The sequence below is a fragment of the Dermochelys coriacea genome, chromosome 6, assembly GCF_009764565.3.
Source record: "Dermochelys coriacea isolate rDerCor1 chromosome 6, rDerCor1.pri.v4, whole genome shotgun sequence".
In the NCBI taxonomy this organism is placed as follows: domain Eukaryota; kingdom Metazoa; phylum Chordata; order Testudines; family Dermochelyidae; genus Dermochelys; species Dermochelys coriacea.
The window spans coordinates 49,870,150-49,885,021 of record NC_050073.1 but is presented as its reverse complement, the minus strand read 5'-3'; positions in this window follow the sequence as shown (position 1 = coordinate 49,885,021).

Here is a 14,872-nt window from a genome sequence, read left to right as displayed (position 1 = left end):
AGCTGAGGGAATTAGAGAGACTGCAATTTACAACCTTTCTTTTTCTCTCCATATATGCAATTTAACCTAGCCCCTGTAGATAGAAAAATGCTTTAGCAATAGAAAACCTAGAGGGGATTTTTAAATCTGCAGTAAAGACAATACAATCTACCTGCATAAAAAAATATTAATTCTCTGGGGACTATTAAAACTCAGCATGTGGCACTGCACAGCAATTGTGGTATTGCAGCATCTACCTTTTCAAGTATACCAAGATGCTGCAGGTTTCAGAGTAGCAGCCGTGTTAGTCTGTATTCGCAAAAAGAAAAGGAGTACTTGTGGCACCTTAGAGACTAACAAATTTATTCGAGCATAAGCTTTCGTGAGCTACAGCTCACTTCATTGGATGCATTTGGGGGAAAAAACAGAGGAGAGATTTATATACACACACAGAGAACATGAAACAATGGGTTTATCAATACTACATGCCACAACAGTGGTTCCCGTAACCCACCCAGCAATATTGTTAATCTATCCAGCTATACTCTTAGTCCAGCAGAAGAATCTGTCCTCTCTTGGGGCCTCTCCTTTTGCCCCTCCACCCCCACAAACATGATACAGTTCTGTGGTGACCTAGAATCCTATTTTCGACGTCTCCGACTCAAGGAATATTTCCAACATACCTCTGACCAACATATTAACCCACAGAGACCTTCCTACCAACACTACAAAAAGAAGGATTCTGGGTGGACTCCTCCTGAAGGTCGAAACAGCAGCCTGGACTTCTACATAGAGCGCTTCCGCCGACGTGCACGAGATGAAATTGTGGAAAAGCAGCATCGCTTACCCCATAACCTCAGCCATGCAGAACACAGTGCCATCCACAGCCTCAGAAACAACTCTGACATCATAATCAAAAAGGCTGACAAAGGAGGTGCTGTTGTCATCATGAATAGGTCGGAGTATGAACAAGAGGCTACTAGGCAGCTCTCCAACACCACTTTCTACAAGCCATTACCCTCTGATCCCACTGAGAGTTACCAAAAGAAACTACTGCATTTGCTCAAGAAACTCCCTGAAAAAGCACAAGAACAAATCCGCACAGACACACCCCTAGAACCCCTACCTGGGGTATTCTATCTGCTTCCCAAGATCCATAAACCTGGAAATCCTGGACGCCCCATCATCTCAGGCATTGGCACCCTGACAGCAGGATTGTCTGGCTATGTAGACTCCCTCCTCAGGCCCTACGTTACCAGCACTCCCAGCTATCTTCGAGACACCACTGACTTCCTGAGGAAACTACAGTCCATTGGTGATCTTCCTAAAAACACCATCCTAGCCACTATGGATGTAGAAGCCCTCTATACGAACATTCCACACAAAGATGGACTACAAACCGTCAGGAACAGTATCCCCGATAATGTCATGGCTAACCTGGTGGCTGAACTTTGTGACTTTGTCCTCACCCATAACTATTTCACATTTGGGGACAATGTATACCTTCAAATCAGCGGCACTGCGATGGGTACCTGCATGGCCCCACAGTATGCCAACATTTTTATGGCTGACTTAGAACAACGCTTCCTCAGCTCTCGTCCCCTAATGCCCCTACTCTACTTGCGCTACATTGATGACATCTTCATCATCTGGACCCTTGGAAAAGAAGCCCTTGAGGAATTCCACCAGGATTTCAACAATTTCCATCCCACCATCAACCTCAGCCTGGACCAGTCCACACAAGAGATCTACTTCCTGGACACTACGGTGCTAGTAAGCGATAGTCACATAAACACCACCCTATATCGGAAACCTACTGACCGCTATTCCTACCTACATGCCTCTAGCTTTCATCCAGATCATACCACTCGATCCATTGTCTACAGCCAAGCTCTACGATATAACCGCATTTGCTCCAACCCCTCAGACAGAGACAAACACCTACAAGATCTCTATCATGCATTCCTACAACTACAATACCCACCTGCTGAAATGAAGAAACAGATTGACAGAGCCAGAAGAGTACCCAGAAGTCACCTACTACAGGACAGGCCCAACAAAGAAAACAACAGAACGCCACTAGCCATCACCTTCAGCCCCCAACTAAAACCTCTCCAATGCATCATCAAGGATCTACAACCTATCCTGAAGGACGAGCCATCACTCTCACAGATCTTGGGAGACAGACCAGTCCTTGCTTACAGACAGCCCCCCAATCTGAAGCAAATACTCACCAGCAACCACACACCACACAACAGAACCACTAACCCAGGAACCTATCCTTGCAACAAAGCCCGTTGCCAACTCTGTCCACATATCTATTCAGGGGATACCATCATAGGGCCTAATCACATGAGCCACACTATCAGAGGCTCCTTCACCTGCGCATCTACCAATGTGATATATGCCATCATGTGCCAGCAATGCCCCTCTGCCATGTACATTGGCCAAACTGGACAGTCTCTATGTAAAAGAATGAATGGACACAAATCAGACGTCAAGAATTATAACATTCAAAAACCAGTTGGAGAACACTTCAATCTCTCTGGTCACTCGATTACAGACCTAAGAGTGGCTATCCTTCAACAAAAAAGCTTCAAAAAGAGACTCCAACAAGAGACTGCTGAATTGGAATTAATTTGCAAACTGGATACAATTAACTTAGGCTTGAATAGAGACTGGGAATGGATGAGTCATTACACAAAGTAAAACTATTTCCCCATGTTTCAGAGTAGCAGCCGTGTTAGTCTGTATTCGCAAAAAGAAAAGGAGTACTTGTGGCACCTTAAAGACTAACAAATTTATTAGAGCATAAGCTTTCGTGAGCTACAGCTCACTTCATCGGATGCATTTGGTGGAAAAAACAGAGGAGAGATTTATATACACACACACAGAGAACATGAAACAATGGGTTTATCATACACACTGTAAGGAGAGTGATCACTTAAGATAAGCCATCACCAACAGCAGGGGGGGGAAGGAGGAAAACCTTTCATGGTGACAAGCAGGTAGGCTAATTCCAGCAGTTAACAAGAATATCAGAGGAACAGTGGGGGGTGGGGTGGGAGGGAGAAATACCATGGGGAAATAGTTTTACTTTGTGTAATGACTCATCCATTCCCAGTCTCTATTCAAGCCTAAGTTAATTGTATCCAGTTTGCAAATTAATTCCAATTCAGCAGTCTCCCTCCCTCCCCACCCCCCACTGTTCCTCTGATATTCTTGTTAACTGCTGGAATTAACCATTGTCACCATGAAAGGTTTTCCTCCTTTCCCCCCCCCCTGCTGCTGGTGATGGGTTATCTTAAGTGATCACTCTCCTTACAGTGTGTATGATAAACCCATTGTTTCATGTTCTCTGTGTGTCTATATCAATCTCCCCTCTGTTTTTTCCACCCAATGCATCGGATGAAGTGAGCTGTAGCTCACGAAAGCTTATGCTCTAATAAATTTGTTAGTCTCTAAGGTACCACAAGTACTCCTTTTCTTTTTGCAAGATGCTGCAGTCACTGTGGGTGCCTGGGGTAAAGAATGCAGATTTATTGTTTTAATGGCACTGATAGTACCTTGCTCCTGCTCAAGTTCAGATTTCAATTTGCTGCAGACAAACCGATCTACTTGGGCCCTGACCCTGCAACGAGCTCCTCTGTGTCAGATCCTTCACCTTCATGGAGTCCTAGTAGGTCTTCACATGTGCACAGATATCTGTTCATCTGGAGCTCATTGCAGGATTTGTACCAAATGGAAAGAATCTGGGAGCCTGTTAATCGCTGGTCATTTTGTAAATGACCAATATGCAGCTAGTCTATGGATTGTCTCAGCTAAAATATCACCTTTCCCATGTTTCTTGTCAATAAGATTGCCAGAATTTTTAGGGCTTCCATTAATTTTCCAGACATGGGCCTAGTGATGTCTGACCTCTGTATTAAGATCTCCCAGCTCTAGTCCACCTCAGCTCCGGCAGTTTCATACCATTGACAAATTATTGTGCTGGCTCAGTTACAGCTTTTACATCCAGGTTCACAACTCATTTGTTTGAATAATTCATAATTAATTGCGTTGCTAATTTTGCCTTTTGCTAAAGCACCCTGGGATGCATGGCATTAAAGGTACTATTGAAGTGTGGTCTGATTAACTGATTGATAGATTTGGCTTTGTATAGGTACCGCTTGGAAATGTGAGTAAAACATTCCATCTTCTACCGAAAAAAGAGGAAACTCAGGCAAGGGAAATGCCTTGGTCTCTTTGTTTAATTAATTTATTTCTCTATGAAAAGGCCAGATTGACAGTGCTGGAAAACGAAACCTCCTCTCTACTCATAGAAGAGATGCAGCTTGTGTAGTAGTAGTAATAGTGCTAGCACCAATGAACAGCCTCCCTCAAAACACACTTCTGACCACCAGCACAGTGCTTCAGCCTCAATCTTGAAGGATTCTTCCTTGGGCAGGAAAGCATAATTATGTCTCTGCTATGCTTTCAGTTCTTGGCATTTCTGTTGAGACTGCTGGCTATTGGCAATTTGTGCCTGTGCTGGTGGTGGTCTCTACTGATGTGGAGACTGGCACCTGGACTGAGACCAATCCAAACATCTTTCTTTCACACAGTCCTCCCAAAGCTTTCCAAGGATTTGCACTAATAACTAGGTCAGTTCTACTTCTCCTGAAATATGCATGCATATAGGAAATAGATAACATTAAGCAATAAGTAGGATTTGGCAACCCCTAGAGTATTTGATTCACAAGAAGATTTGTGACATGCATCCTTGAAGTTTGGGTTCTGAAGGACTGATTTGCATACAGTACCGGTTTACTTTAAGGTTTGAGTTTGCCCAACCCTTCTTTTTTGTTTCTAGCTCATTCCCATCACAGGTCCTCCCAAGGATAACTCTTCTTGTACTTAGACTTTTCTCTGTAGGGGTGGTTTGTTTCCACTATCCCATTTCTTCCTCCTGAGGCCAGGTGACTCTCTTTGTCCTGGTCTTCATGGGGCACTCTTTCCTCTCTCCCTCCCCCTGTGATGTCTTTAGAGGCAGGTAGGTCTCAGCTTCTCCCCTAAGCATAAGTGGTCTTCAGGATGAGATTTAAAAAGATATGCACCCTTCAACCTGTATATAGTGTGATGAAAGAGAACATTCTACACTCCCCTGCCAGCTCATAGGTAGGGAAGCAGATTCTAGGAATTATGAGGCATCCCTTTCAGCATGCATTGTCAAGGGCAATCCAAGTGGAGGGATGCAGAATTTTTGTGAACATTTGCAGCCCATGTTCACCAGCCTTTACACCTGGATGAGGTTCATGAACCCACGGAATGTGTGGCTTCTCTGACCAATAACCTTGAGACATGATATGAATATTTTGCACATGTCTAGTGATAACTAAATGTAGGATCTATTTATATAGGACTTATTTTTGCCAGTGGATTCTTATTTGATGAGTATTTGCAAGTAGGATTAAAAAAAGATCCAGTTCACTTGATCCAATAGCTACTGAAAGTATTCCAACTAAATAAGCACAAGAAAATGCATTTGCCACAAGCTGAGCTGGAAATTACAACTGTTTTATGGGGTGGAGGAGGATTAAATTCTGATTTGAGTATGTGTGACTCCAAAGGAGAAGACTCAGAGAACTAAGCCACCAATTAGCATAAGTAAATAACACTGGCTGAGCTTGATACTGAGAGAGCCAATGGTGGTCTAGTAGCCTGCTGCTAGGGGTAGTGGCCAAGCAAGGCCTGCAGGAAAGAGGCAATGAATTATTACAGATAATTGTTCACATGAATTTGCCTTATCTTCTGCAGGGAATTGCAGATAGGTACTATATGCTTTTGTACAGGTTATATTCCAGGTTCCTGTGCACCTTTAATTAATACACTAAGACTTGGTATTAAGGTAAAGATCAAGCTAGCTGTGTTGGAGGTCTATACAGAACTAGTTAAATACCCAAAGTATCTTGTCCTGTGACAGCAGTTATCTTGTTTCCGAGGAGCTATTTTTACTCTGGCTAGTCCAAAATCCTGAAGGCTGCTCTAAGTTATGCCGTCAGCAAACACTACTAAGTGACTGATAATGCAGTCACAGATCAATGTGGTGTAGGAAAGTCCCAGCCATACCATCTTTCCCCCTTCTAGGCCCTCTACACTGGCTCTGTGCCACTAGAGGCTCCCCAAACACAGTAGAGATCCAACCATGCTTTCAGGATGCTTTGCAAAAGCAGTCCAAAGGAGCTACAATACAACCCAGATTTTGGTGAGGATCTTCCCTGGAAAAGAAAACTTCAGTTCCTAAAACTTTGGGAAATGATCTTTATGAAGCTTGAATTCTACTCTAAAAATGAAAGAATTTGCTGATGAATTGCTGTAAGGCAAGCGTCCTTAGAGGTCCCATTGATTCCAGAGTTTATTAAGAGCACAAGATCAACATCAAACTTGTCTGTAAAAGTGGATATTTTTAAAAGTGAAAAATAACTGCATACTACATGTAACAATGATATTTACATGTACTTATGTTTTTCTAGATGGATGAATACAAATTATTTGCTAATTATTCACCAACATAAAAAGTTCTGTAGCTGGTCTCCTTCATTTTACAGAGGTATTTATTTACCTTAAATATGTAGCATTTACAAAGTGCACTAACGATTCAAAAACTCCAGTGCAGAATCACTCATTAATCATGCAAAACAGCCTTTGCCTTCCGTTTCTACAAGGACAACCTTTAGACCTAATAGAACAAATGGTAACAAATGGCATCCCTGATAGGCATCTTTAATTCTGGCGTGACAAGCCTCAGAGCGCAATATTGGATGTACATGTTTAATTTTACCTCTGTTGTTCCAGTCCACATCCATCCTGAAGTACAATGCCTCTGTAATGTCAGCCCTTACACTTCCTTACATCCGTCCCACAACATGTCTTTCAGTGTGCGATATTTTGGGTATGTGTTCCTCTGCTATTCAGACTAGTCTATGCACAGAACTGTCCTTGTACTTTATTCTTGACTTGCAACACCCTGAAATTCCATTATAGCTCTCCAAAAGCTCTGCTAATGTGCCTCAGTCCAGTCCTTGAACTTCATCTGTTATCCTGCTGCTGCTGGGCCTCTCTTGAACAGGGACTGGTGATTTACCCAGAAATATGTAGAATGCTCTCATGATGTTTATAAATGTGGAGTGGGAAGAAGCTATCTAAACTTGTTTTCACTTCCGACCTGTGCTGGGATTTGAAAGCCTAATCCAGGAAGTAAACTCTTTTCAACTGTAATCCAAGACTCAACTTTATGCAGTTTTGGAATAAAAGTTAACTTTCTTTGGGAGGGTGGTGGGAATTCAGATTGGGATGACAGTCTCATCGCATTAAATAGTGTTGGGATATAATAGGAGATGGTGAGCAACATTGTATAAAAGAAACCCACGCACTCTTGAATCCAAAATGTTCTCTCTTTTTTTTTCCCCCCACAAGAAGATTAAATTAATTCAGTACAGCTCTGGCTATAATGATCTGATTCCTGGCATTACTGTGATAAAACTGGGTGCATTAAAGTAAGCAATGATAAATTAAAAGCACAGTCAAAATCTTGGTGGGTGTGAAAAGATGAGTAATCTTAATTGGAAATAAAATATGCCCATTATGCTATGCTATAAATGGAGTTTTATATTATGAATTGCAGAGATAAAGACTTGATGTGTGGTGCAGTGCCATGTTAGTTGGAGATAAATTCATTACAATTGTAATGGGTAAAGATTTTTCTTAGACTATGAAGGACAAAAGCTTTCAGAATCTCTCAGTGATACTTCTCTTGCTCTGCATCTGCAAGAAGAGATACAAACAATAGCCATATTAGGTGATATGTACGTTTTTCTTAAGGTACTGGGTCCTAACATCCTGGAAGTACTTTTTTCCCCTTGAAGTAGTGATTCATGTATATCTTTGCAGTATGGAGTGAAATGATTTTATGAATTAGGAATGACTCTAGAAGGCAATCTTAAAATATGGGTTGTGTTTAAGATGGGACTCAAGGGTTACATTGGAGGTCAAATCAGTATTACAGTTTTGATTTCATGGAAAAGAAGAAAGAGGATTCTGTTATAATGGATTATAAAGGACATTCTTGATGCTGCTTTGCAAAATAGACCCTGTGGTTCTCTCTGGATCATTCATACAAGTTGTGGGAGATCTGGTTTCACATCTCCGCTCTACCTGATGTGGAGCGGAGAAATGACCCTAGGTCTTCTAGGTAGTGTCTTAACCAATGGGCTGTGGATTTTTAATCAAATTTTAATTTAATTTGTGTTGAAGCTATTTGACTTATAAGATATTCAAATACTGTATTCATTGGGTTAGAGACAGGGTCTCTATAACCCAGTGGTTAGGTTCACAGCCCCACTCTACCTGGTATGGAGCAGTGACTTGAACCCCAATTTCCCACACACTGTATGAGTTCCCTAGCTGTTGGGTAAAATAGTGGGAGCATTGCTTCCTTGGTTACTTGTGTGAAAGGACTGACCTGAGTTAGATGCCTCACTTGATGACAGGGTTCATGGTTATGAATTCCAAGTAGAGAGAACCACCTGCCATTAGGTACCTAACTCCCTTTGAGGGGAGGGACATGGGTTACATCCCTCTCTCTGGCATTTCTTATTGGCGAGTTTGGCAGTTCCCCAGTCAGTGTTTTAGCTTTTATATATCCAGGCATTACACAGAGACCCTGGGAGCCTAACTTTGGGCACATAAAATTTAGTGTTTCAACACCTAAGTCACTCTTGTGACTGTAGCACCTAGAAGACTTTAGATACTTACAGAACTAGGTAGCCATGGTGCAATGGTTTTACAAATGTCAGAGGCATATAAATGTGGACCTTAAGAGGCAGTTAGGGCTAGATTCACAAAGGGCATAGGCATCTAACTGCTTAAATACCTTTGTGAATCTAGTCTAAATGCTTTTGAAAAACCCACCTTGTGCATAACTCACCTTCAGTTTAGAGACCTCTTTTGAAGTTTCACCTTTTATTTACCTCTAACGATAATAATTAATAATAATAGTCTATACTTATATAGTACTTGAATGTGTCCCTTATGTGGTAATTTTAGGTGCTGACATTTGAAGGACTCTAAAACAAAAATGTTACCTAATAATTAATTAATTAATTAATAATAGATTAATATGTCATATCAGATCAAGTAAATTGCAACCCTAAGTATGCAATGTATAACAGCTCTCTTCAAAGGTCCTTAGAATGTTTTCTTTGTTTTTACCCCTTCGAATACTCCTTTCGTTTACCCTTATGAAATGAATTATTTGTGATCTGTAGCTGTAATTATGTAAATTAGATTGTAAACTACTCTTGTTTTTTTATATTTGTGATCATCATGCAACCCTAAAGTGTTTAATAATAATAACTATTAATAATTACAATAATAAATTAAACATAGAGAAAGAGGACTACAGGATATTACATCAATCATTATGTTAATGTGATTTATCCCCAGAAGTACTTAAAAATATAAAATAGAGGAACTAATTGTTACTCTTTCTAGAAACTTTCTGCTCCTAATTTTTCTGTTTTTCTTTTGTTTTAGGAGGAAGGGCAGCTCCAATTCGATAATTTGGTATGGGCTGTCAGCCTTTCGCTCTGGATATATCTAAGGTGACAGTGCAGATGAGTAAAGTTTAAGTTGACATTTTGGGGGGAGTTACAAAGCTTAAGCAAATCTGCATTGGCCCTTCAGCCACAACTCTCCTAACACATCTTCCATGACCCCTATTTTATGTTCACATGCTAGCTAATTACCACCCTGTAAACCTGCAGCATCTTTGATATCAGATCTCTTCACCATAGCTATTAACAGTATACTTTGAAGTAGATGTTTCACAGAATATAGGACAACTCAGCCACAACTCTCCTAACACATCTTCCATGACCCCTATTTTATGTTCACATGCTAGCTAATTACCACCCTGTAAACCTGCAGCATCTTTGATATCAGATCTCTTCACCATAGCTATTAACAGTATACTTTGAAGTAGATGTTTCACAGAATATAGGACAACTGTGAAAATGGGGGGAGGAGACGACTGGACATTTTTCTACCTTTTATCTGTCACTGCCACTTTCTGAAATTCCTGTCCTTCCTCTCTAATAGACACTCACCTAGGAGTTGCACAGTGTGCTACATGACCCTGATACAGAGGTTACCTGAACAGGAACCTCTTTTATACTTGATATCAGATGTCCTGGTTTATTTACTCTGCCAGGTCTACTGACACCGATTAATACAACACAGTATTTACAAAGAATACAAAGTATTTATCACCAGGCTCTCTCAGATAAGAAAAATGGTAACAATGGATGACCCAATCAGTGCATCACTAATTATAAAAAGAAAAGGAGTACTTGTGGCACCTTAGAGACTAACAAATTTATTAGAGCATAAGCTTTCGTGAGCTACAGCTCACTTCCCCTCTGTTTTTTCCACCAAATGCATCCGATGAAGTGAGCTGTAGCTCACGAAAGCTTATGCTCTAATAAATTTGTTAGTCTCTAAGGTGCCACAAGTACTCCTTTTCTTTTTGCGAATACAGACTAACACGGCTGCTACTCTGAAACCTGTCACTAATTATAGGCTTCTAAAAAAACTAACATATTTTGAAATATATTTGGTTTGATCACTTATTAGAAATGAGAGCCTTTTAAGAAGCTAATTCAAAAAGGCTGCTGTTTGTACTTTATAATGCATTTACCACCTCACTAAAGGATTCCTATTTTGGTAGGATTATTATTAATTATTATTATTATTATTTTATTTTATTATTATTTTATTTTATTTATTATTATTTTGGCAATCATAGCACTGGAAGGGACCTTGAGAGGTCATCTATTCCGGTCCCTGCCTCATGGCAGGACTCAATATTATCTAGACCATCCCCAACAGGCGTTTGTCTAACTTGCTCTTAAAAAGCTCCAATGATGAAGATTCCATAACCTCCTAAGGCAATTTACTCCAGTGCTTAACCACCCTGACAGCTAGGAAGTTTTTTCTAATGTCCAGCCTAAACTTCCCTTGCTGAAATTTAAGCCCATTGCTTCTTGTACTATCCTCAGAGGTTAAGAAAATCATTTTTTCTCCATCTGCCTTGTAATAACCTTTTACTATCTCCCCCCTCAGTCTTCTTTTTCCAAACTAAACAAACCCAGTTTTTTCAATCTTCCCTCATAGGTCATGTTTTCTAGACCTTTAATCATTTTTGTTGCTCTTCTCTGGACTTTCTCCAATTTGTCCACATCCTTCCTGAAATGTGGTGTCCAGAACTGGACACAATACGGATCAGCCTAATCAGTGCAGAGTAGAGTGGAAGAACTATTTCTTGTGTCTTGCTTATAACACTCCTGCTACTACATCCCAGAATGATGTTTGCTTTTTTTGCAACAGTGTTAACAGTTGACTCATATTTAGCCTGTGATCCACTATGACCCTCAGATCCCTTTCCGCAGTACTCCTTCGTAGGCAGTCATTTCCCATTTTGTATGTGTGCAACTGATTGTTCCTTCCTAAATGGAGTACTTTGCATTTGTCCTTAGTGAATTTCATCCTATTTACTTCAGACCATTTCTCCATTTTGTCAAAATCATTTTGAATTTTAATCATATTCTCCAAAGCACTTGCAACTCCATCTAGCTTGGTTTCATCCACAGACTTTATATATGTACTCTCTATGATATTATCTAAATAACTGATGAAGATGTGGAACAGAACCGGACCCAGAACTGATCCGTGTAGGACCCCACTTGTTACGTCCTTCCAACATGCCTGTGACCTACTGATAACTACTCTCTGGGAATGGTTTTCCAACCAGTTTTGCACCCATATTTTAGTAGCTTCATCTAGGTTGCATTTCCCTGGTTTGTTCATGAGAAGGTCATGTGAGACAGTATCAAAAGGTTTATTAAAGTCAAGATGTACCATGTCTACCACGTCCCCCCATCCACAAGTCTTGTTACCCTGTCAAAGAAAGCTATCAGGTTGGTTTGACACAATTTGTACTTGACAAATCCATGCTGACTGTTACTTACCACCTTATTATCTTGTGCATGTTTGCAAATTGATTGCTTAATTATTTGCTCTATTATCTTTCCAGGTACAGAAGTTAAACTGGGTTGTCCTTATTTCCCTTTTGATAGATTGGCCCTATATTTGCCCTTTTCCAGTCTTATGGAATCTCTTCCATCTTCCACAACTTTTTAAAGATAATCACTAATGGCTCAGATATCTCCTCAGTCAGCTCCTTGAGTATTCTAGGATGCATTTCGTCAGGCACTGGCGACTTGAAGACATCTAATTTGTCTAAGTAATTTTTAACTTGTTCTTTCTCCTATTTCCCTAAATCAAAATTTATATAAAAGATTTTGTTCAAATGTAAGCCAGACAAATCCAGGAGTTCCCCCACAATAAAGGCCATGGGGTTTCTATTAAACAATCCACTGCTACCAGCAGATAGACACTGGGATAGCATGACAGCTATCACACAATGCTGATTTCAGAGTAGCAGCCATGTTAGTCTGTTGCCGCAAAAAGAAAAGGAGTACTTGTGGCACCTTAGAGACTAACAAATTTATTTGAGCATAAGCTTTCGTGAGCTACAGCTCACTTCATCGGATGCATTCAGTGGAAAATACAGCGGGGAGATTTAGATACACAGAGAACATGAAACAGTGGGTGTTACCATACACACTGTAATGAGAGTGATCAGGTAAGGTGAGCTATTACCAGCAGGAGATGGGGGGGAACCTTTTATAGTGTTAATCAAGATGGGCCATTTCCAGCAATTGACAAGAATGTCTGAGGAACAGCTGTGGGGGCAGGGGGAATAAACAAGGGGAAATAGTTTTACTTTGTGTAATGACCCATCCACTCCCAGTCTTTATTCAAGCCTAAGTTAATTGCATCCAGTTTGCAAATTAATTCTAATTCAGCAGTCTCTCCTTGGAGTCTGTTTTTGAAGTTTTTTTGTTGAAGAATTGCCACTTTTAGGTCTGTAATCGAGTGACCAGAGAGATTGAAGTGTTCTCCGACTGGTTTTTGAATGTTATAATTCTTGACGTCTGATTTGTGTCCATTTATTCTTTACGTAAAGACTGTCCAGTTTGGCCAATGTCCCAGCAACAGGGTAACAGAGCTCTTTTTGTTCTCCATATTTCAGATGAAAATGTCTCTAATCTATAGAAACATCTCTGGGGCAGGACAGGAAGGGGAGATGCTGTATTTATTGTGTTATAGATTTCAGATGAAATTTGTTCAATTTGCAAATAAAGTGATTTTTTTTCTAATGCCCAGGGCTCCAAATTCATCTGAAGATCTGAAAGTCAAGCTGGTTTATTTCCTTCTCTTGCATCATCATAATTATTAAAGGTTTGGTTTGTCAAAATCTGCTCCAGGTGGTACCTGTGCAACTACAATTGTATTCATGGTGTTGCTCTGGTGGAATAAATGTGATCCTTCCAGGGAAGGCATGAATGGCATTGGCATAGGGTGGTGTTCGTGGGATGCTAGCACTGCTGCTGCCCATACTGGCCCGGCTCTGTGACACAAGAGATGTTTACAGTCTCCAAGGCTGTCAATCCAGTGTTTTTTCTCTAGCAGTGAAATGTATATTAAAAGAGAAAAAAGCAACCTAACAGAATAAATACCCAATGACCCTTCAATTCCAATCCCAGAACTATCTTCAGGAATCTTAGAAGAGTCAGGCTGTGTGGTGTTAAATGCATGCCTGGATGCTTTCATTGAAAAGTTTCTCTTGTTAATAAATGCAAACTCCATTCTTTGAAATGTTTCTTCTCTGATCTCCAAAGCCCCAATGAGAAAAGCACAGTAGATCTGGTTTCCAGGTTCTTATTAACCTATTAAAACAAGGGTCACCAGTCCTGCCTTGCATGAGAGCTCCCCTAGCTATCCAAGGGACACCATGGAGGCAGTGACCCACTGTGAGTTAAGATAAATCAGGTCACATTTGATACTAGCACATGCCAAAAAGAGAAATCCCATATTGCTGAAGTCTACTCAAACAAAAATCTGGCTTCCTAATATGGATTCTCCTTTTAACCTTACAGTTGTGGTTTATTTAACAAAGTTCCAGAATGTGGAAATTCTGCTCTCCCTGATCTCAAAAGCATTGCCTAGACAGAGTTTACAGGTGTGATGCTGGACTGTGTAAGCTAACATCTTGTAACGATTGTTTGAAAGGTCAAATATAGGTGAGGCAGTGCATACTTTAAAAGCTTTAACTTGACCATATTAATGCAATGCCTTGTCTACTATGCTTTTCAATCAAGTTACTTAATAGATCCTACCAATACACCTTTTATCCTAATGTAGCTAAGGCTATACTGGGTACAGGATTATAAGTACAAAATGTTAAAGGTGGTTCTGGAGAGGTAGCTATCATTAACAGATACAGAGGAACTCTTTGTTTCATTAATATTGTGCCCATTCCTTTCATAATCTTTAAGCACTTTAAACAATAATGAATTAAATGTGAGGGGAAGTATCTTTATCCCCATTTTACTGATGAGGAAACTGAGATACAAAGTGGTTAAAAAGATTTTCCCAGGGTCATACCCTGAATCAATGGTAGAGCCAGGAATAGAACCAAGCAGTTTGAAGTTCCAGTTCTCTGCTCTAACATACAACATTTCATTTAACATTATGAGCTGACTTCTCATACTTGGGCATCTAAGGGTTCCCAGTTTCCCCATTTGGGTTCTTAAATAGTAATATGGATATCCTTAATCAGGTGGGCACATGTGGAACCTGAGCTTGTCAGAATATTAATTTCATTGTGGATTGTGACCAATATAACAAAAAACACTTGAACCTGTACAGACAGTGAATTAGGATTTCCCAT